The sequence below is a fragment of the Gadus macrocephalus genome, chromosome 9 (assembly GCF_031168955.1).
Source record: "Gadus macrocephalus chromosome 9, ASM3116895v1".
Lineage (NCBI taxonomy): Eukaryota > Metazoa > Chordata > Actinopteri > Gadiformes > Gadidae > Gadus > Gadus macrocephalus.
Window position 1 is genome coordinate 12,917,827 of NC_082390.1, and position 24,877 is coordinate 12,942,703.

The 24,877-nt window shown below is 41.2% G+C and overlaps 1 long non-coding RNA gene across 3 annotated transcripts; it reads right to left on the reverse strand.

Moving 5' to 3' along the window:
- Positions 1-1,448: 1,448 nt before the first annotated feature.
- Positions 1,449-12,093, reverse strand: LOC132464447 (uncharacterized). 3 transcript variants are annotated; one of them, XR_009527268.1, is made up of 5 exons: positions 11,807-12,093; positions 5,944-6,025; positions 5,463-5,612; positions 4,593-4,644; positions 1,449-3,247 (listed from the first exon to the last, which is right to left on the reverse strand). It is a non-coding gene; the product is annotated as an uncharacterized LOC132464447 (long non-coding RNA). The 3 variants fall into 3 exon arrangements; XR_009527267.1 differs by lacking the exon at positions 11,807-12,093 and adding an exon at positions 11,509-11,717 and having other exon boundaries at positions 5,473-5,612; XR_009527266.1 differs by lacking the exon at positions 11,807-12,093 and adding an exon at positions 11,509-11,717.
- Between the last annotated feature and the right edge of the window lie 12,784 nt (positions 12,094-24,877).

Genomic DNA, 24,877 nt, shown 5'->3' on the forward strand with positions numbered 1-24,877 from the left:
TTGAGTTGTGACTTGAAGGTTGTAATGGTGTCTGACTGTTTTATGTGTGGGGGGAGGGAGTTCCAGAGCCTAGGTGCTGAACAGCTGAATGACCGGGCACCCATTGCAGTGAGTCGTGATGTGGGGATACATAGTAGTCCAGCAGAGGCTGATCTGGTAGTCAGATCTGGTAGTCAGGGGAGCCTCATCCAGGAGATGCCTCCCCCCAATAAGTGGAGCTCTTGCGGTGAAACGCTACCGGAGAGGGAGAGCGAATCCCAATGCAGCGATGAAGACGGTAACCGATAGCCTCACAAGCACCCCCTTTTGTTAGATTAGACCAGTAGAACCAGCACCCCCTTTTATTAGATTAGACCAGTAGAACCAGCATCCCCTTTTATTAGATTAGACCAGTAGAACCAGCCCCCCTTTTATTAGATTAGACCAGTAGAACCAGCCCCCCTTTTATTAGATTAGACCAGTAGAACCAGCACCCCCTTTTATTAGATTAGACCAGTAGAACCAACCCCCTTTTTATTAGATTAGACCAGTAGAACCAGAGGCCCTTTTATTAGATTAGCCCAGTAGAACCAGCCCCCCTTTTGTTAGATTAGCCCAGTAGAACCAGCCCCCCTTTTATTAGATTAGACCAGTAGAACCAGCACCCCCTTTTATTAGATTAGACCAGTAGAACCAGCACCCCCTTTTATTAGATTAGACCAGTAGAACCAGCACCCCTTTCATCCTTCCTTCACCTTTCCTACATAAGGACTTCTTTGTCACCATTTACGAACTGCAGCTTTTATGAAGTCAAATGGCCTTCAGCGAAGTAGAGCGCCAACCAGGCGTGCTCAGCAGGGTTAGACAAGAGCCTGAGGGTGAGTGATGACTACATAGGGTTTTTTTATTAAAAAGAATATATTGGTCAGTATTTATACATAGCCTGCTATTCTTGGTGTTTTATAGTAGCAATAAACACTTCACCTAGATGCATTCTAAACAGATTTCCCTATTGTGACAAATTTGAAAGACATTCAACAATCCACTTCAATTACTCTTTATTCATACTCTTCAAATTAACAATCTTAATCAATGGCCTCAGCCGTAATGCAATCTAGCAAGAACCCATGCAACACTGTTTGGCACTCCTCAGGGACACATCAACACTCAGCTAGGAGGAGCTGGGGATCGAACTAGCAACCTTTCGGTTACAAGACAACTGCTCTACCTCCTGACCTAAGCCGACCCCTCAGTAACAGATCAAATAAATAGGCACAAGGAAGCAGGACCAAACATATAAGCCCTAAATACTATACATTGCCACAAGGGGAGCAGGACCTTATTGAAGGCTGCAATAGCTGCTCCAACCACACAGAAGGCAGCACCTTTAGATAGGTGAAGCCGAGGCTAATACGTCACATAGGCCACGCCCACTTCACCCTATCAATCTCAAAAAGGTTAAAAAAAAGAAGGTTCAAAGGTTTTTATTCGCCATTTGTGCATAAACCAGACAGTTCAAACACATTGGAATTCTTGTGCAGGGCTTCCCAAGTCAAGTACAGTATTAATACAGAGAGAGAGATCGAGAGAGAGAGAGAGAGATCGAGAGAGCGAGAGGGCGCAGCACAATAAATAGTAATAATAAAAAATATAAAAAGTTTTAAAAATTGAGATAAGGACAAATTGCATGTTGTGCATTGCATTACAGTTCAATCTCGACAGAGAAGTTGGACTTCAGAATCTTCTAGCTGCTACCAGACAAAGGGTTAATGTTTTTGATCAGCAGGGCGACGCTCAGCACGTGTTCAACACGCTTCCACCTCCTTTTGCTCCGTAGTTACCATACCGAAATACTTTAACAAATAAAGTGTGTTAAAAGCTATCCTGGATTGGAACCCTTTCTTGGAAGAACTCTGCAGCTTCATAGTCCTATGATTGATATCGTCAGATCAGATTCACCAGTAAGGATGCTTAAGCTGCTCAGCTGTCCCAATTCCCCAAAACAAAATCTGTAAAGATGAAGTATCTTTATTCAATTCAATTTTATTTGTATAGCCCTTAATCACCATTACAGTCTCAAAGGGCTTAACAGGCCAAATATTTGTGACACCCCCCTTTACCCATGCCCCCACACGGGCAAGAAAAAACTCCCTTGAATCAGCAAGGAAGAAATTTTGAGAAGAAACGCAGTGGAGGGGATCCCTTCTTCCAGGGATGGTCAGGAGTGCAATGGGTGCCACAATTGACCCAAGAACCCATGCAACACTGTATGGCACCCCACCTGAAGTCCTCAAGGAATAAAACACAGATGCAGGGGAAAAGAGATGCCTTTAAAGAAACAAAGTGGAGCGACCCAGGGACAAGTCTGGTTTGGGTTTAAGATTAAGGATGGTTAACTTTTATTATTGGCGTTTGTTTAAGTTTAGGCATTAGTGATTGTATTAAAGATTGTTTAGGTATTAGGAAAGAGTTTAGTTATTAGAGATGCTTAGTTAGATTGTCAAGTTTAGGTACCAGGTTAGGGTAAGAGTTTAAGCATTTGGGCTTTTAAGTTAGATGGTCAAGTTTGGGTATTAGGTTAGGTTGAGGTAAGCGAGTTTAGGCCTTTGAGATGTTTAGTTAGATGGTTCAGTTTAGGTACTAGGTTAAGGTAAGAGTTTAGGTGTTTGAGCTCTTCAGTTAGATGGTTAAGTTTGGGTATTAGGTTAGGTTGAGGTAAGCGAGTTTAGGCCTTTGAGATGTTTAGTTAAATGGTTCGGTTTAGGTACTCGGTTAAGGTAAGAGAGTTTAGGCATTTGAGATCTTTAGTTAGATGGTTAAGTTTGGGTATTAGGTTGGCTTTTTGTTTTGTTAGACAAGTTACTTTAGGCATTTTATGTGTTTCAATTGAGGACATTTGAAAGAAAGATTAGAAAGATTGTTAAACTCAGGTTTGCTCCAGCTTTGTCCCTTTAGTCGCTCCCTTAGAAAGAGGGTTACGAGGTAACTGGGTTAGAAATACAATAGTTGGGGTCACAGAAATAGAATGTATAAATCATTGAGCTAAACATGCTTTTCCTACAACATGGTGTGAATTACAGTACTTTTTTTTAAAGTAAAATGGTAAAGTGGTAACAGTATGGTGTGTAGGAGGCAGGAGGAGTTGTAGGAGTTGTTGAGCTCCGAGTGGTTATGTCTGGGGTAGATTGGATTGCAGGTGTAGCCAGGGATCCTCAGGGTGGATGGGGAGTAGGCCATCGTTGTAGATCAACTGTTCGGTCATCATACTCTGAAATAAATTGAAGGCACAAAGTAAAGTCAGTCTCACAGTGTGCTGGCAGATTTAGAAGACATTTTGATCACCAAACGTGAAGGCCAATCAAAGACACAAATGCAGTAACAACACCATCTGGCATCAAACATAGGTCATTACATTCAGTAATTTAGGTTGGATTTTATATTGATTTACAGGAGAGAAAAGGCTTCAAGTCATTACGGCAACATCAAAATCGTCAGTGCTGGATTACCATCTTTCATCAATAAATGTATGTATAATTGATACAAGTCAGTTGAGCTATTCCCAGGGAGTATTCAACCTTTTTATGAAACAACTGCAAATGTCCAAGTACACATCGATTCAATGGCCGAAGCATGTCATGTCCCAGTACGATAGGTGGCATGGCATTGTACCCATTTCAATCACCTTTTTTAAATAAATCAGTTTCTAGTCTTCCTCCCATCCATAAACTGTAAATTGTGCACGTATTTTAACTGGTACATCATGGTGAGTTTCCTCGTCAGTCCAAAAGTGTGTCTTGCTCCTGGACCTCTCCATCGTGTTTGCCGTTTGACAGTGACAACACCATGACTATTGTCTCCTTCTATTTCCTGCTCTGGGAAAAAATCTCCAGCATGCGCAGAACGCATAACCCTGATTGAACGTACATGCACGATTAATGAGACCATCAATCGAATAATCTAGAGGTCTTAATCCGACGATGAGAAACCCGATCCGGTCTGATTTTAGTCAGACTAAGGTGTATACATGCATCTTAAAAATACAATCACAGTGAGACAAACCCAATAATTTGGTTCTCGAGTGTCATGTAAACACAAGTCTCGCTGGTGATTACATGTTTAGATGGATTGAACCAAAAGGACACCGCCTGAGAACAATCACAAAGGAACCGCACTGCACATATTCCGTTTTATACGGCACAGAATAAAACCATATGGCAAAGAATTAAAATCGTACAGTGCATAGAATTGCACAGAATTTAAATCGCAGTGCATAGAATTGCAAAGACTTAAAATTGTATAGTGCATAGAATAGCAAATAAATAAAATCGTATAGTGAATAGAATTGCAAAGAATTAAAATTGTATAGTGCATAGAATTGCAAAGAATTAAAATCGTATAGTGCATAGAATTGCAAAGAATTAAAATTGTATAGTGCATCAACATCAAAACCACATTAAAATAGTCAGTGCTGGATTACCATCTTTCATCAATAAATGTATACAAGTCAGTTCAGCTATTCCCAGTCTTCAAAATTTTTATTAAAATCGGGAGGGATTATGTGATTGCCATTTGGTCCATTTAAGAATGAAGGAACCATTTATCAAAGTTCTCACCTGGGTCTCTCCACCATGGCAACTGCACAGCCATCTGCTCTTCCATCGTGACCTGAAAAAAAACAGTAATTTGTTGATCCCAAGTGGAAATTAGTCATAGCAAGAAGGGCAAAAAATATACACCAAGGGTAGGTATAAAAATTATACAAAGGATGGAAGCAAGCATTGTGTGACCGGAAGAGCAATTATTCATTTTTACGATTCTTAAGCATTAGCCAATATCAGTTTGACTAAGCGAAAAAAAAAAATCAAAAGCACACACTATGAGAGCATTATTTTGAGATGGTATCGATGGATTAATTTTATACAATGGCCCCAACCAAGTGTAAATGTATCCAACAGTGGCATTGTCAGGATGCACTGAAAGCTTCCTGAAATGTTAGCGTTGGGTTTGACAGGTTACAACATTAAGACGTTGGGGATACGGTACCGCTGCTGGGAGTTGATCCCCCTAGCATCTTAACAGGTCATCCGTTTCATGTACCATCTCTCGAATAAATATCACGCACCTCTCTACCATAGGAAATAATAATACATTTAATTTAGAGGTGCCTTTCAAGACACCCAAGGTCACCTTACAGAGCATATACGGTAGTCATCATAAATCGTTTAAAAAACAAGACATTGTGGAAAAAAAAATAAACATAATAAATAAAAAATAAATAGGTAGATCTCTAACTCCCCCCCATCCCCCACCCCCCTCTAGGGGGGGGGGAAGAGAGATAATAAATAAGGGGGGGGGGGGGGGGAGTCACCTGAGCAGCGCTCCTCAGCACCATTGACTTTTATTCTGGGGGACCAAAAGCCCAGCTACAATTTGCTGATGAACCCAGCTACTGTGTCCTAGATTTTTTAGATGATAAGATTTACTTTATTGAACCTTTGAAGAACGGTCTGAAGAATTCCCCTTTCCTGGACGAGGAGCTGGTTGGTCTTGACACCTCCCGCTGACCGCCACCGCAGGGACCTCCGACTGCGTCGCCTCAGTCCCTTCAGGAACACACGTGACCCTTTGGCACACTGGACATTTGTTTTCTCCCCATTAATGCAGTCCAACACTTCACTCAGATGTCAATAGGGTATTTTATATGCACTTTTACAGCACAGTACATAGTGGGCTGTTTTGATAGAACTAATTACAATAGTTATTACTCCCAACCCCAAAAGCCAGCCACATGTAATACACATCCTGACTAGTCCTAGTGGCCGAGAATGCTTTCTTAACAGCCAGTCAGAATGAACACATCTGTATGGATTACTTTAGATCTGTACGATGAGTCGCTGACCGTGTCATTCTAAACAATCTAAACAATCCAAGCAAGCCATCAATATGTGTATTCCATTGTCTTACCCTTCAGCATCTGCAGAGCTGCACCATTCCTGGTCTTCCCTCCACCTACAGCTTCCAGCGCCAGTCCTGAATTTGACAAACGCTGTAGAACACTGATCTTGAAATAAATTTCCAGGGGCAAACCCACCCCTGAACAAAAATAATTCAATTCTTTCATGGTTCAACGTTCATAAATAATTGTCAATGCTTAAATTCCTTGCAAATAAGTAATATAAAGGACAGCATGAGGCATATCTAGCAAGATGATTATGGTACAGTGAGAACCATATGTTTTTATAGAGCAAATAATTTAACTCAAGTAAATTGCCATAGAAAGTGATAAACCTTACTTGCCTCCATTGCTGAAGTTCGTACATATCTGGGAATGGACTTTGAAATTTGACAAAATATTGAAATGGAAAATTTGTCAAAAATTTAAATTTGCAGTACTACAAATCTTTGCCGGTGTTGATGTTCATAGGACCAAGTGCAAGTACTAAAAATCGCTAGGCTAACCCATTCCCCGTACACAGCAGCTATAGCTAGCTAATGCAGATGCTAGACAATTAAGTAATATGCATAAATACAACACACAGGTTAGCTACCAGGCGAAAGGCTCCCAACACAGTTGCGTTGGAGCAAACTACCTTCCAAGCTACCAGGTGAAACGCTCCCAACACAGTTGTGTTGGAGCAAACTACCTTCCAGGCTACCAGGTGAAACGCTCCCAACACAGTTGCGTTGGAGCAACTAGCTTCCAGGCTACCAGGTGAAACGCTCCCAACACAGTTGCGTTGGAGCAAACTAGCTTCCAGGCTACCAGGTGAAACGCTCCCAACACAATTGCATTTGCTGTACAGTCAGTATGTTTACATACACATCTTATAGCCATAGGTCGACTATACTCCCCAATTGGCCAACTGCAATTGTCCGAGTACATATTTCAGATTATATTGCACAGAATAAAACCACAATGCAATGACTTAAAATCGTAGTGCATAGAATTGCAAAGAATTGAAATCTTAGTGCATAGAATTGCAAAGAAATAAAATCGTATAATGCATAGAATTGCAAAGAATTAAAATCGTAGTGCATAGAATTACAAAGAATTAAAATCGTATAATGCATAGAATTGCAAAATAATTAAAATCGTAGTGCATAGAATTGCAAAGAATAAAAATCGTAGTGCATAGAATTGCAAAGAATTAAAACCGTATTGCATAGAATCAAACCACATTGCAAGGAATTAAAATAATTTAGCACAGAATAAAACCACATTGAAGTATATGAAGCAGCAGTAGCCTACAAGTTCAGCAGCAGTCAACAATTTGCAAATGTATGGAAAGTTGTAAAAAGGAAAGATTCAAAAAAGGGAGAATGTAGAGTACTGTGTGGATGTGTGAATCAACTAATCCATCTCCTAAATTCAAACCTACCAAGCCAAAAACCAACAATTGAAACCAAACCATAACATGCCCGCAGTCATTCGTCTAGTGAAGTCAGTCTGACAGCTTTTCATCCAGGCTACCAGGTGAAAGGCTCCCAACACAGTTGCGTTGGAGCAAACTACCTTCCAAGCTACCAGGTGAAACGCTCCCAACACAGTTGCGTTGGAGCAACTAGCTTCCAGGCTACCAGTTGAAACGCTCCCAACACAGTTGCGTTGGAGCAAACTACCTTCCAAGCTACCAGGTGAAACGCTCCCAACACAGTTGCGTTGGAGCAAACTAGCTTCCAGGCTACCAGGTGAAACGCTCCCAACACAATTGCATTTGCTGTACAGTCAGTATGTTTACATACACATCTTATAGCCATAGGTCGACTATACTCTCCAATTGGCCAACTGCAATTGTCCGAGTACATATTTCAGATTATATTGCACAGAATAAAACCACATTGCAATGACTTAAAATCGTAGTGCAAAGAATTGCAAAGAATTGAAATCTTAGTGCATAGAATTGCAAAGAAATAAAATCGTATAATGCATAGAATTGCAAAGAATTAAAATCTTAGTGCATAGAATTGCAAAGAATTAAAATCGTATAATGCATAGAATTGCAAAGAATTAAAATCTTAGTGCATAGAATTGCAAGTAATAAAAATCATATAGAGCATAGAATTGCAAATAATTAAAATCGTAGTGCATAGAATTGCAAATAATTAAAATCGTATAATGCATAGAATTGCAAAATAATTAAAATCGTAGTGCATAGAATTGCAAAGAATTAAAATCGTATAATGCATAGAATTGCAAAATAATTAAAATCGTAGTGCATAGAATTGCAAAGAATAGAATTGCAATGAATTAAAATCGTAGTGCATAGAATTGCAAAGAATTAAAACCGTATTGCATAGAATCAATCCACATTGCAAGGAATTAAAATAATTTAGCACAGAATAAAACCACATTGAAGTATGAAGCAGCAGTAGCCTGCAAGTTCAGCAGCAGTCAACAATTTGCAAATGTATGAAAAGTTGTAAAAAGGAAAGATTAAAAAAAGGGAGAATGTAGAGTACTGTGTGGATGTGTAAATCAACTAATCCATCTCCTAAATTCAAACCTACCAAGCCAAAAACCAACAATTGAAACCAAACCATAACATGCCCGCAGTCATTCGTCTAGTGAAGTCAGTCTGACAGCTTTTCGTCCAGGCTACCAGGTGAAAGGCTCCCAACACAGTTGCGTTGGAGCAAACTACCTTCCAAGCTACCAGGTGAAACGCTCCCAACACAGTTGCGTTGGAGCAACTAGCTTCCAGGCTACCAGGTGAAACGCTCCCAACACAGTTGCGTTGGAGCAACTAGCTTCCAGGCTACCAGGTGAAACGTTCCCAACACAGTTGCGTTGGAGCAAACTACCTTCCAAGCTACCAGGTGAAACGCTCCCAACACAGTTGCGTTGGAGCAAACTACCTTCCAAGCTACCAGGTGAAACGCTCCCAACACAGTTGCGTTGGAGCAAACTAGCTTCCAGTCTACCAGGTGAAACGCTCCCAACACAATTGCATTTGCTGTACAGTCAGTATGTTTACATACACATCTTATAGCCATAGGTCGACTATACTCCCCAATTGGCCAACTGCAATTGTCCGAGTATATATTTCAGATTATATTGCACAGAATAAAACCACATTGCAATGACTTAAAATCGTAGTGCATAGAATTGCAAAGAATTGAAATCTTAGTGCATATAATTTCAAAGAATTAAAATCGTATAATGCATAGAATTGCAAAGAATGAAAAATCGTAGTGCATACAATTGCAAATAATAAAAATCATATAGAGCATAGAATTGCAAATAATTAAAATCGTAGTGCATAGAATTGCAAAGAATTAGAATCGTAGTGCATAGAATTGCAAAATAATTAAAATCGTAGTGCATAGAATTGCAAAGAATTAGAATCGTAGTGCATAGAATTGCAAAGAATTAAAATCGTAGTGCATAGAATTGCAAAGAATTAAAATCGTAGTGCATAGAATTGCAAAGAATAGAATTGCAAAGAATTAAAATCGTAGTGCATAGAATCAAACCACATTGCAAGGAATTAAAATAATTTAGCACAGAATAAAACCACATTGAAGTATGAAGCAGCAGTAGCCTACAAGTTCAGCAGCAGTCAACAATTTGCAAATGTATGGAAAGTTGTAAAAAGGAAAGATTAAAAAAAGGGAGAATGTAGAGTACTGTGTGGATGTGTAAATCAACTAATCCATCTCCTAAATTCAAACCTACCAAGCCAAAAACCAACAATTGAAACCAAACCATAACATGCCCGCAGTCATTCGTCTAGTGAAGTCAGTCTGACAGCTTTTCATCCAGGCTACCAGGTGAAAGGCTCCCAACACAGTTGCGTTGGAGCAAACTACCTTCCAAGCTACCAGGTGAAACGCTCCCAACACAGTTGCGTTGGAGCAACTAGCTTCCAGGCTACCAGGTGAAACGCTCCCAACACAGTTGCGTTGGAGCAACTAGCTTCCAGGCTACCAGGTGAAACGCTCCCAACACAGTTGCGTTGGAGCAAACTACCTTCCAAGCTACCAGGTGAAACGCTCCCAACACAGTTGCGTTGGAGCAAATTAGCTTCCAGGCTACCAGGTGAAACGCTCCCAACACAATTGCATTTGCTGTACAGTCAGTATGTTTACATACACATCTTATAGCCATAGGTCGACTATACTCCCCAATTGGCCAACTGCAATTGTCCGAGTACATGTTTCAGATTATATTGCACAGAATAAAACCACATTGCAATGACTTAAAATCGTAGTGCATAGAATTGCAAAGAAATAAAATCGTATAATGCATAGAATTGCAAAGAATTAAAATCTTAGTGCATAGAATTGCAAAGAATGAAAATCGTATAATGCATAGAATTGCAAAGAATGAAAAATCGTAGTGCATAGAATTGCAAGTAATAAAAATCATATAGAGCATATAACTGCAAATAATTAAAATCGTAATGCATAGAATTGCAAAGAATTAAAATCGTATAATGCATAGAATTGCAAAGAATTAGAATCGTAGTGCATAGAATTGCAAAGAATTAAAACCGTATTGCATAGAATCAAACCACATTGCAAGGAATTAAAATAATTTAGCACAGAATAAAACCACATTGAAGTATGAAGCAGCAGTAGCCTACAAGTTCAGCAGCAGTCAACAATTTGCAAATGTATGGAAAGTTGTAAAAAGGAAAGATTCAAAAAAGGGAGAATGTAGAGTACTGTGTGGATGTGTAAATCAACTAATCCATCTCCTAAATTCAAACCTACCAAGCCAAAAACCAACAATTGAAACCAAACCATAACATGCCCGCAGTCATTCGTCTAGTGAAGTCAGTCTGACAGCTTTTCATACACCAGTCCAGTGGGGTTACGGGTGGAGCGAAAACAAACCCCATTGTGGAAGTTTGAGGTCACAACTTCACACTCGCCCTAATTTCGGTTTGCCAGACATCCGTTCTGGGTTTTTCCCAGAACTTCCAGTTCTTTGAGGATTTCTAAGGGAGGTGAAGCATCGGCAGAAGGTGCTGTGACATCAAATTGTAAACTCCAGAATTGCACCGATGTCATTTCCACTAGGGATGTTCTGTAGTCCAGTGGTGCTGTGAAACAAAAAAGCAATTGGCGAAAATAGTTGCATTCGCCATTTGGTATACTTACCATTTAACTTGCGCTTGTTTGCTTTCACCAATTCCAATTTTGCCCAAACGTTGAACTTTCACAATAGTTGCAGGTGTTCTTCCATTTTGCGTCCAGTTTCAAGAGCACACCCTTCCCAGTGTCCAGACAGGTTGTTATTGTTGTTGTTGTAGCGGTCCGCAGCGTTAGTAAAGTCAGTCGTTTAGTCGTCCCCCGTTAGGCCTCATACAAACACGTGCAACAATGCACTCAAAAACAACCTACAACACTGCACTAAACTTAGAATGAGCCAAAACCAAACAGACGAGCGGTAAAATCCAGGTTAAGTTTAGGGGAAAGAATATAGCGATGTGTGTGTGCGGTGGACACATTCTGAAAACAGCAGCCAAACACAACCAAACAACTTCAACCAGCTCAAGGAATAACAAACGATTGGTGACTTACATGCGGGGGTCCTCGCTCCCCCGTTGGTGGCCACGTTGTCCGGATTGTTCAGTCAAAAGCGCACAAAAAACCAACAATCAACCGCGGGACCATTTTAATTCGCGTTTGGGAGCAACGCAAAAATATTCATCCCGCACGTGCGGGGCGACACAGGTGAACTCAATTAATAGCTAATGAGAACGAGAACGGGATGGCTGTGACAAGCCAGAAGCTCGAGCCGATAGTTTCCCTCCGTATCGAACGCAGCGCATGAAAAGCCTTTCTAGAATAAAAGTGATCAAATATTAATGTAGCCTACCTTTTCTATTTAGTATTTGGGTCGCATACGAACTAGGTATAATGAAGCCATTTGGAAATGTGATTATTGCAATTATTGATATCTACTGTTTGGTTTATTAGTCTGTCCTGTCGGGCTCTCATTAACCCCTTCATAACAAGATAAGCGATCTCCCAAATTGATGAAAACCAACTCTGTTATTGATTGTCCCTCTCCATTGTGAGGCTTTACCCCAAAGAAATGTAACAGTGCCCAGGTCAATCCAAACCCGGGATATATTATATTCAAGAATTTAATTATTTATCGTGTTTACGTGTTTCTGTGTGTGTGTACTTTCAGTTAAAATTGACACTGACCCAGTGTTTATGTTTATAAAAGTGTTAAATTAACACTTTTGAAAACACTATGATAGTGTTATTTTAAAAACTTAGTGTTAATTACTAAAATTATAAACACTTTGATAGTGTTACTTTAAAAACTCTGTTAATGACTAAGATTATAAACACTTTGATAGTGTTACTTTAAAAACTCTTAGTGTTAATTGCTAAAATTATAAACAATGTTAGTGTTACTTAAAAATCTTAAGTGTTATTTATCAACACTATAATGAACAATATTAACACATGTCAGTGTTATTTAATGACTATCATAGTGTAAATTATTTACTCTGCACCAGTGTTAATAAACTAACTCTTATGGTGTAAATTATTAACATTGTAATAGATGACAATAACACTGGCTAGTGTTGTTTAATAACTACTGTAGTGTACATTAAAACTGTTTAGTTTTATTTAATAGCTATTAAATAACACTCAACAGTGTTACATAGTTACATACACACATACATATATACACATGCATACTATAAATAAAATATACTACACGAATTTACACAATTATACTTGGATTGTACGATAAAAGTCTAGCCCTCCCACCATGCATTTACAGTAAACACTCAAAATACAGTTACCGTCATGAAAAGATTTTATTTTGCCCATGCTTTCAGACAAACAAGGCACAAAAAGACAGCAGTGACCTTGTACAAAAATATATTAAAGACATGAGGCAGCTCTGCTGCTTACCTTAGACAATGCAGCCATCTGGTACAACATAGAAAAATGAGTCTGTACCATAAGACATTTGGACATCAAAGGGCTTAAAGTATCGTAGCTCCTGAGGTCTAACAATTGAAACATTATGCACTTGATCAACAACACGGAAAGCAAGAAAATGTTCTACAAATGTAGCCTCCATTTCTGACACCAAAAAATAAACTTAATTTCTCAGAATTATGCCAACAATTTTGCTGAACACTGGCATTTCATGAACAAAATCTGTACAAACGACAAGACCCATGTGATATTCAGCACCATTATGGTTTACCTAAGTTGTGACATTTATCTCACTTAATAAATCAATCTGAAAGTGTTCTGAAATCAAATCACCATTTTCAACATCAGTATTTTTGTTTTGACAGGCCCAGACTCAATACCTTTGGCAGACAGCGACTCCCAGTGATAGGCTACAGCTATTTGTTTTTTTTTGGCAAGAGACTTTATGTTTTTGAAATTTTTAATGCTAGACTTGAAGAATTTATGTTTGGCTTCGTATCTCATACTCCTAACATGCAATAAAGGACCAATTTTGCGTATACACTCAGCGTAATGTATCATGAAGTGATGTTTTGGGATTAAATTATTTTGAGGATACAAATCTTTAAATAACCGATGATGGTCTTCAATGAGATGTTGTAAATTCCCTCAGTCATTCCCTCAGTAATACATGGGGAAAATTTTCATTGGAAATAAAATTACGATTCAAATATTCAAACAGCAACTTAACTTCATACTGTGCGACGCCTTCTAAGATATCATGCATAATGTCAAACACAAAGTTATCTGATACACTGAAGTATGCCAAGGTATTGAGTATGCTATTACGTTTAATCCCAAAGCATGAATTTTCTCTTGGATTTTCCATTAGATAACTGTAATGCTCCTCATTTGTTAATTTGGTGCGTAAAGTCACACGTGGATCGTTTTCACTAAACACTGTTTGAGCCGATGCTTTGTCAATAAGACACATCCTGCAGTAGTAGGTTGCAGAAAAAGATTCAACAAAACCAAGAATTGAGTTCAGACCTAAAATGTCACCTGTTACTTGTGAAATGGTACCATAGAGAGGCTGTTCCATAAATGACACTTTCATTCCCTTTTGTTCCAAGACTTTTACATCTTCTATAAATGGACTTAGCATTTTGTCAAGACCATATTTTTTTGCATCTTGGGAATGAAAAGAAATTAGATGAATATTCATCAAACATGAATTCTGACGCGGTGGTAAATTGCAGAGTGTAAAATACAAACATCCAAGTTTATGGATGCCTTGTTTTGACCCGAGGGGATTAGATGTTTCGAAGTCATCATAATAAACTTGAATTTGCAAAGCATTTTTTGATCTTGAAAATAATGGGTGTTGCTTAAAGTATTTGCCATCACAGAAATCTTGGCATAAATCACTTTGAGCAGCCGATTTATTAATTTCTTGACAGACTTGTTCATTTCTAAAAATAAAATCTAATATTTTTAAAAGGGGAACATAAATGAAAGTGTCATTTACTGGTACCTGCTCATATTTTCCAGATACTTTGTTTCTCTTTGAATCATATCTTACTCCTAAATGAATTTCCACCGGTTCAACAACACCCCATTTCTCAGCAAAATACTTACTCCATTTAGAGTTAGTGTTTAAATCAGTAAATGGATTGTAACTTTTACTGAAGACATCCTCCACTGCACTTCTACTGGGATTTGTATCAGGCACAGCACTCAACACTTGTTCTTTAAGATTTTCATGAACCTCATTGACATACTCCTCCATGCTTTCAACAACAGATGATACAACATTGTTAGCAACACCACTTCCCACTAACTTTGCCATGATTGAAGCACACATTTCTTTTGCCTGGTCTTTTGGCATATGAGATGTAGAGTAGGGTGCATCAAATTTCAATGGAATTTTTTTTATTTCAAAATATCAATTTGGCTGGCATTGCACTTTGTTCCAATTAACATAAAAGTGACTTTTGCAAAGTTTTGAGGAATTCCATTGAGATTTAGGGGTGGCACCTAACACATGAACTTTGGCGAAATTTCGAAAAATTTGCAATTTTTACTCCAATTGCCTAAAGGTTGACCTGGAAATGTTGAGTACAGTGAACTTTTACACAGTTGCATGTTCAATAGGGTTACCAAAGTAAAAGTTGTTTGTTTGCCCTTTGGGCAACTTGGGCATTTCTCAGAATTCAACTTTCAAGATTCTCCATTAATTTGTTTTATAGACTAAATGAATGGAGTTCAATGGGACATGTTCACGTGGCCTTACCCTGAATTTTGTGCAGCAGTGATGGATGTCGGACAAACACATGAAGTTTAATTGACTATATTGTTAAACACAAGGGGTGATGCTGACATACTTAAAATAACAAACCCTCTCTAGTGGCTTACTCACTGGCAACTAACAGTACCTAATGGTAAGAGCTGACACTAACTAAACTTCAAACTTAATTGCTCAGTCTGTGCCAGAGTCTGCTCCACTAAGCAACATCACCTGGGAGAAAGAGAGAGGAAATGGAACCTGAACTCTGAACCTAGCCAGTGCATCTCCCCCCAGATATGCCTCCCACCCACCGCCCTAGAGTAACCGTCCTATTCAGGGATTAGCTTGCGTTTTTAGCGGTGGAGGTTCTGCTGTTGGTTGCGGTCATTTTCAACTGCCTGCAGCACGATATGCAGGTGCTGCTCCTCCCTTGCCACTGCAACAAAGTCGGATGCGAGCTTGACGCCACACTTGGCAGAGTCATTGACCACGTTCATTGCACGTACATTGACCTCACTTAATTGAACGCAGCATTAATGTGCAGTTGGTGCATTCGAAAGCAGCAATCCTTATTGGCGAGGTCAGCCAAGCTGGTGATTGGCAAGAGGGTGGGGAACTTTGGCTTGACAAAGCCAGTGCCAAAGCGCTGCCCAGGGATGTGCATGGGGAGATCAGCGGGCTTGTGCTACAAGATTGCTCTGGCAAGTGCACACTTGTCATCATTGGGCACCTTTCTGCTGAAGAGAGCCAGGGGTAGCATCTCAACAGTTAGGTACCAGCGATGCCTCTCCATCGCCTTGATCGCGGATGCTGCAATGCCCTCATCTACAGCCTTGTATGCCTGCAGGTGGTGGTAGAGTGTCAGGTCATTCCAGGCAGCATCTACAGCTTTCTCGCAGGTCAACCACCACTTTGCATAGATGTGTCTAATGAAAATGGCAAATGCCCGAATCTTCGGCACCTGCTACCGCGTGTGGTGATTGTGCCCTGGGGAAGCAACTCGATGTGCTTCTCCATCAAAGCCAGCTTGAGTGTATAGAGCAGCTTGGCCATCCATCGTGCCTTGTGGAGCGCTCCCGGTTATTGGAAGGTCACTGCAGTCTGCTCTTCACCATCTGCATCCAGATACACAAGACACAGCTGCACAAACTCATGGTAGTCACCTCGCTTGTGGTCAGTGACTTATTTTGCGCACCTGACAAGTTCAGCACGTAAATTGCCCAGGAGTGGTTGCTCGTGTTGCCAGGAATGTAGCGGGACCAGTAGCTGCTGTATTCATGTGGTAATAGGTTACATTTCTGTCAGAGACGTGTGAACAAGGTAACCTCTGGCGAGCATGATGTCTCCACCTTCAGGTCTGTGAAAACCTGGTTCAGGAGGACCTCACCAATGTGGTGCCGGCACCCAGACCAAAGCTGTGGTCGGCCCAGTGAGAGCTGTATGGCAATGCAGGCTGCTGTGAGATGGCCAGTGTTTGAGGTAATGGTGTCAAAGGCCATGTTGCCAACCTGGTCAGCGCACCACCAGTCCTGCAGCACTTTGCATGTCAACCGGGCAATGATCACTCCACATGCCTCATTGGTCTAATTCTTATCGCCGGGACACCAAGCAGTTTCAGCCGCTCTGCATTTCCAACCACTGTAAGACGCTCCTCCACCTGGCGCACATTGCTGAGCATCGGTGTTAACTTGGTGTCCACTGCTTGTGCTGTTCCTCACTGATTGTCTCCAGCTCTTTGCGTCTTGCTCGGTGAGCTGTTTCGTAAGATGCAGAGAGAGTCTACATTCACCGCCTGACACTGCAACAAGGCCACGTGTGAATGCAGCCTGTTGCATTGGTGACATCCTCAACCTTGTAGCCAATGACACGACACTTGGTCGGCTAAGGAAGTCAGGTGGAATTAAGACGTTTGTTTCAGTCTTCTTATGCTTGTGGGATGGCTCAGATGGTGGAAAGACTGTGTCAGTATCCTCCTCTGACTCCTCATCACTCTCCGACTCCAAGCTTGACATTGCCGTCATCTCCTCCAGCTCCTTTACACAGCCGTTCGGCTGCAGCTCCTTTACACAGCCGTTTGGCTGCAGCGGCACCTTGACGCTCCTCTCACTGCTTCACCTTGAGCTGCAGCTTTTTGTCCAATACACCAAATGTGGCCACTCTGTCAGTCTTCATGCTGGCCAAGAAAGCTAGGTCTTCTGGGTTATCAATCAGGTTTTCGACCTTTGAAGGCCACAACGGAAATGTGACATCAAGTCTTCACTTCATGGCCAGGGAGATTTTCAGCAGCTTGTTGTTAGCATTGACTAAGTCTACCATCTTGTGGCACGCTTGTGTGTGCCAATACCTATTAATACAACTTGATGACACAATGACACAACTACAGATATGATAGTAATGTGTAATATTGCATACCCAACACAGAAAGATCACCTCAAACAGAAAGATCACCTCAGTTTTCTTAAGATGTAGTATTGTTTACCTCAGATCTCCATGGCGACCATTGAGCACTGTTAACCACTTTATCCAACAAAAACAGATGTGTGGTGGCCCCCCTAAATCATCATGTACTGGAGAAATATTTTGCATATGTTGTTTCTACATATATTGGAACACTTATAGCACCCAGCCATATCAAAATTCAAGAATTGTGTTTTTTGATGCACCCTAATGTAGAGGGTTGATTTATCAGATCCACGTCCATATCAGAGGCATCTTGTGAGATAGGCTCGCTTAAATCTGACTGATGTGGTGTTTGCACATTGATATCATTGCTTGGGTCCATGTTAACAGTGCTATGACAACTATTTAAATGCTTTCGAAAACCTACAAAACTTTTAAACTGCAGTGAACATCCTTCTTGAGCACACAAAAGAACAATGTTTTTGCCAGGATATAATCCATGAAAAAACTTAAGGTGCTGAATTAATGCACTAGGTGCATCATGCAACAATCTACAAATGTGACACATACATTTTTCAAGAAATTTGCTCTGAACTCCTATTCATGAATGTGGGCCAACATCTTTGTCTTTAAGCTTTTTGTTAACTGCGCACACATACATGAAACCTTCTCCAGGATATAATACATGTTAAATCAATGGTCAACAAATATGACACCTGGAATTTGTTGAACATGACTCTTAGCTCCTGTTCATGAACTTGGCTCTTAATTCTTTCACCTTTGGGCTTTCTTTGGTGGTTTCCACATCAATACCATAGACTGTTGTCTGGATAAATGTGTACAGGTTATTGAGAGCATCAGCATAGCTTACACTGAAGACAAAATGCACCTTAAAAAGCTCATCGAGGGCTGCCAATGATGTGGTTCCCTGGCAGGGGATGAGCTTCTTATCCATCACAATGTAGAACGAGCTGATGGCCTGCTTGCTGGTCCCAGAAGCCAGAAGGTATGGCTGCTGATGGCACTCCTGGCAGCTCTGTAGGTGTTCTTCTAAGCTCCTGCAGGACTGGGGTGGGGGTGAAAATGTCATGTCATCACATGTTTGTGCTTTTAGACATACATTTCTTAATTAAAGCACCTACTGTGGCCCAATACACCTTGTGAAACACAACTAAGTGTCCCATGGCCTGGGATGCGCTGATCTTCAGTGATTTCTTTTTCATAGGCTGAGGTGGTAGGATATGCAAGAGCAGTAGGAAAGATGCCACATCACTGTCCCATCCTGTAAGAAACAAAAAATAAAAGTCCATGCTCACCTATATTTGAATCACAAAATAGTTTTCACTTTTCCAACTGAGTTACGATAAGTTACATCATAAGTATGTATATGACCCAATACATACAAAATAATTCAATTAAAACTGAATACCTGGATGGTCCTCAGATGATTCCTCACTGTACTGATTCTTAGCAGACTTCAGCAAACTCTGGAGCACTGGGGTGGAAGTAAGGCACTCTGCTTCTCTGATCACCTTTCCTTTATATGAGGTATGCCACTTCTCCAGCAGTCTGGCAGATATTTCTGGTCCAAAGAGGAGGCTGAAGTCTTGAAGTATCTGCAGCAACAAAGAAAAGAAAAAAGTATTAACAAATGACACACATAACATTCAGCTATGATGGTAACAGAAAATGATGCCAATACTGACCAGCCCTTTAGTATCCATCAGCCTTGGAAACACAGAGAGTACAGTGTGTGAGTCATTGGGGTTGCGGATGAGGCGCTGCCTATACTCAAAGGTCTCCTTCATCTTCTGCATGATGACTTCTTTGTCACTGGTATGGTTCATCAAGGATATGATTTCTTTACAACGTTCATCATCTAGCTGACCACCAATCGCAGGTAGCTCCCTTTCCTGTGTCGGACCACCTCCTCCCACGGTTTGCATTTTCGGTTCCTTAGACCCAAGTAGGGTCTTTCGCTGAATTGTCTTAAGGCGCCATGCCAGAAATCCAGAGCCACTTTGCCAGTCATAAAAGTGTTCCTTAGCAAAGACAGAGAGATTATCAAAGTTAATCTTCATGGTCAGTAAATAGCAGTATCCCTTTAACAATGAAAACATAGAATGAATAAAAGTTAAGAATACCGAACAAGTCAGATTTTAGAAATAGAAGAATCAAAAGTTAGGGCAATTCTGAATTAGACATCCCACCTCCACCCTGGTTCACACATGAATTATCTAAGAAACTTAATGTTTCATATTTGTTTTGAATATGAAGTAAAATATGTGTGTTTAAAATCCATTCAACATATTTTAAACGGGTATTAATAATAGGTGATTGTTACTTTAGGGAATATACACAACTTACATATCCTTTCTTGGAGAGTGGATCTCTCAATGAAGGGAACAAGGTGACAACTCCAAGTGCATATTTCTCTTTAGTAATTCGCTGAGGGATTCTCCTGCAAAGAAAAATTAAAATGGTCTACTCACTTACCCAAGTGCCTGACTTCATAGGGATGACAATGATCATATTTACTGCAGCTATACAGGTCTACTGCGGCCTTGAGTCACTGTCACTCTCTTAATAATCATGCAATATAGGCTTTTTATGAAAAAGTCAATCAAATGGTTGTAACCACCTAACTGCTGGGACAGGCTGTCCTATTCCACATAATATTGCCAATCCTTAGAATGAAATCTATATCCTTGTATCAACAACTTACCCTTCAGTCTCAACCATGTGCGCTGCTAGAATGTTAACCATCTGTCTTCTGCTTCTATCACGCAAAGTACCAGTCTCTTCATATTCCTCGAGCACTGCTGTCCCTCCAGGTTTTGTCAGCAAGATCTGGTTTATCAGCTACATAGATAACAATTAATTAGAACACACAGTAAGCAAAAAGATAAATGGATATGATGATAAACTCACCTCTCTGGCTGAAGAACTCTGTAATGACTCTTCATCACTTCTAATTCGCTTAGATGGTCTTGAGACCTCACCGTCACTGCTACTTATGGAGCCAGAGTAGGCACTCCTACATGGTGAAGGTGTGGATGGAGGTGACGAGGGGGAATCTCAAACAAAAACAACAATTAAGGTTATTTGCAGTTGCATTCAGCACTGGACATCCAAGAAACTCCCTCTATCTCCTTCAAGACTGAATAATTAGGAATCAAAAGAAAAAAGTCTGCTTTTGCTAGTATTAAAATGGTTGCATCTTCAGTGACCACATTTCAGCAAAATAAAACCAAGCTATCTTTTATAAAACTTACCGTCGTCATGACAAAGCAAATCCCCCCATAGCGGATAATTCTGCGAAGACGCTTTCATCCACCTCAGTGCCTGTATCATCTTCCACAGTGATTTTGTCCATGGGTATGGAGAACTTGTCTTTCACTGCATTATGAGGTTAAAGGAGAATTCCAGTCATTTTTGACCCCTAAAACGTTGTCCTGATGGTCACCCAGTGTTGGGGGAAGCAAAAAACGCGACTAAAATTGCTGTAGGCAATTAATTAATTAATTGCCTGCAGCTACACCATGGCTAAGATTAATTAATTACACAAAAATGAACACATTTTAATCACTTATTTTTGCACAGCGGAACGTTTCTCACTAGATGAGTTACAGGCATACCGATAATACTCAAGTACAATCATTTAATGAGTTAAAAAGCCGCCGACACTGATCACTGCCTGAGGAGTTTTAAATAATGTAGCCTGAACGCAGCTCAAACCGACACGGTGCCTCAGCACGGCTTTGATAAATACAGCGGATCCTCGCCGGTTTACAGTATCCTCCCGTATTTTAGCCGGTCGCTAACAGAGCTATAACATTTTTTTAAATAAAAGCGCTCGTCGCGTCGCGGTGGAGCCGAGAACAGCGGAGTTTCCTCTGCTGCAGCTGAACAGCTGACATGTGGTCAAGATGTAGCTACAGACCTGTCACGCTAACTAGTCTGTCACACTACAGATTAATAAATCATCAGGCTGAGTTAAACAAATCAGTTTATGGTTCTGTGATCTAAGTAGTTAAATACAGTAGTGTAATGGCAGGAACGAACATTTAATCTGTATTTATCAAATATTGATTAATGAATTTAATTTGCATCCCTAGTCCGTTAGTCTTGGTTAAGTACCACCTTGAGATTTTTTTTTTTTTTAATGTATTCAGTCATTATTCAATGGTATACTAAAATCCATGTGAAAAACATGCTTCTCACTGTTCTCGGGTCAAATATTCATATGCGATTAATTACAAGCCTCCAACTCGATTTTTTTTTTTTAAATCAAGTCCCAGCCCTAATTATAATGATTTTAACTCAGTTTAGATTAGTCATATCTCAGTTGGAAATTTACCTTCAGATATGAAATCTGCGAAGTCAGCTTCTTGCTGCAACTTAATGTATTTCCTGCGGTTTTCATACTGCACTTTAAGGAGCATGTTTCCATCTGTAACACACAGCAGCTGAAAAGGGAGACAACATGAAATTAGTTAACACATCCTTGCAATGTTGTTTTGATTATTAATGTTCTCTTTTGATAGCCTGAAAGACGAACCCTTGACGTTGCAGGGCATTTAGCCCGGTGGCCCAAGTTCCGATGGAGCCCTTGGGCTCGCTACCACGAGGCTAACCGGTTAGCGCGAGGGGGCTCCGCGGGCGACACGAGCTCTGTAACCGCGAGGCCCGAGGCGGCTCTACCGGGGCCCTTGGGCGCGAACCCGGCGGAGCTACCTCGCGCTAACCGGTTAGCCTCACCGTGGCAGAGCTCGCGCCGCCCGTGGAGCTCCCTCGCGCTAATTGTTTAGCCTCGCGGTACCAGAGCTCGCGCCGCCCGCGACGCTGCCTCCGGGTAGCGGAGCTCGCGCAGCCATCGGAGCCGCCTCGCGCCAAGTGTTCAGCTACGCGGTAGCGGAGTTCGCGCCGAATTGCTCGGCTAAGCTAAGCTAACCGCAAGGCTAAGCTAGCCGCTTAAGGCGGCTGCATGCTTCAGCGTTGGTGTTACGTTGTTGCGCAAAATTTACTCAAAGCAATTCATGCTCCCTTTAGGTTGCGCGTGTTGCCAAGCAATTTACCGCCAGAACAGTAGGTGGAGTAATATGTGGAGTAAAGTTTTTCGTTGAAGACGACCTCGAGAATGACGTCTTTGTCTGTGGGAGTCGTTGGTTTGTTTATGTGCCAGATCGTGTTCTCCCCATACACAGTGAATGATGGCAACAGACAGAGGAACAGGGGTGATGAAGTTGTTGATCATTGGGGTTGTATAAATGTGCATATCTCTCTACATTTTAAAACGACATAATGTGTTGGCAGCAAAGTTAACTTCACTTCACGTTAATGCTTTTGTATATGAGCCTGCCGGCCGGGTTCCATTCTATCAAACCACCCACCCTCCTTCCTCCTACGGCAGCGTTTCTCAAATTGAACCATGAAAAGGAGATTTTCCTGGTATTGGTCGAAGACTACCTAAGTGAAGCCTATATGGTGTATTTGTGTGTGGGCGTCGTCGTCGGCTGTTTATAAACCGCCTCCCAGTCATGTTCTACACATTCAGTGAACTATGGCAGAGAAATGTGATACTCCAGACAGGAAGTAGTAAGCAGACCAATCACAGCCTTGCGTAAAAGCTTCGCGTAAAAGCTTACGTAAAAAATGACGCAAGTCTAGAAAAATCGCCCGACGCACGCAAGACGTGAGAAGTCGCGCAAGGGGTGCGCAAGGGCGCGCAAGGGCCTCTTGCGCTTGCGCTTACGCTTACGTAACTGAGCATAAATCGGCCTTTAGCCTTGCGGCAAGCTTACCGCGGCTCCACTGGGGCCGAGTCCCGGTGGAGCCGCGGTAAGCACCGCAAGGCTTGGCGGCCAGCACGGCGAGACTAGCACCCGCGCGACGCCTCGTACAGTGTGTGAAGACACTTAAATGGGAACGTTACCCACCTGTGCTGACTATGTTGGGCAGCTATCACTTTCACACAAGAGAAGTGGTCCTGCAGGTGCGGTCTGTCTCTGGACTCAATGTCTCCCGCCAGCAATTAGCACACCTGTTAGTGATTCAGTCAATCAGCCCAGGCGCTCCGCAACTACGTTTCTCATTGCAAAGCACATTTAAAAAGTAGGCCTACCATTCGCCAAAATATGTAAAATATATACTTCAGTTCACATGACAAAGACAGTACATCTCAATGTGCCCGCATGTGCTGTCTAAAACTGAAAACTAACCTACGGTATTAACTTACATGTTATAAATTACTGACTTTATGCTAGCAATCAGACACTTCGACGAAAAACGGTTTAAAATTTGATAAAACACTTTAAGAATATTCGTAGTCCGGTAAATAAACTTTCTTACATTGTTCTCAATAAATGTTATAATATTGAGCTATAACATGGAATTTGAGAGAGTTTAACTTACCGCAATGAGAGGGAAAAATGGTGACTGCAAAAATCCAGAGCTGCATTTCTTAACCGTCAATGGGGGCGTGGTCGCTCTGAGTGTGAAACTGTGTAAAGGTGCGAACACACCAAGCGCGTACCTCGCGTACCATGTACGTGCGTAACGCAGCGAAAATGTTGCTTGACCATTTTGTGTCAAAAATGGTCAGATACGCGCGTACGCATACGCGCGTAGATGAGACCGCCCAAAACTCCCCCCCCCCCCCCCCCCCAGCCTGTGGCTGCGCTGGATTAAGGAGTCCGAGGAAGGAAACCCAAACGCTGCCGTGTTTGGATGGATGATAGAGCTTGGATCGGGTTAGATTAAATAATCTCGGATATAAATAACAATAATCGGGTTTAATAACTTCACATGGTGTGTCTGGTGTGTTTCCAGCATTCGTAGTGTTGATCAGCAGAGAAATAGTCCGCCAAGACGTTGAGGTTGCTTAGCAATCAGAGACTCTGTCCATGCAAGTGAACGGAGCGTTCACTCTTCGTCATAACTATCAAACCAAACATCCTTCACATTCACCGAGCGAACATTATGAGAGTAAAATGCACATTTCTCGCTAGAAATGTTTCCATAAACGCATTTAATGGCGTAACTATGTTACTATTTCCACTCAGAATAAAGAAAGTTGCCGGCCGTGGCTGCCATGGACATGGCTGCTCTGGAGTCCGAGGTAGGAAACCCAAACGTCGCCGTGTTTGGGTGATAGAGTTAGATCGGGTTAGATTAAATAATCTCGGATATAAATAACAATAATCGGGTTAAATAACTTCACATGGTGTGTCTGGTGTGTTTCCAGCATTCGTAGTGTTGATCAGCAGAGAAATAGTCCGCCAAGACGTTGAGGTTGCTTAGCAATCAGAGACT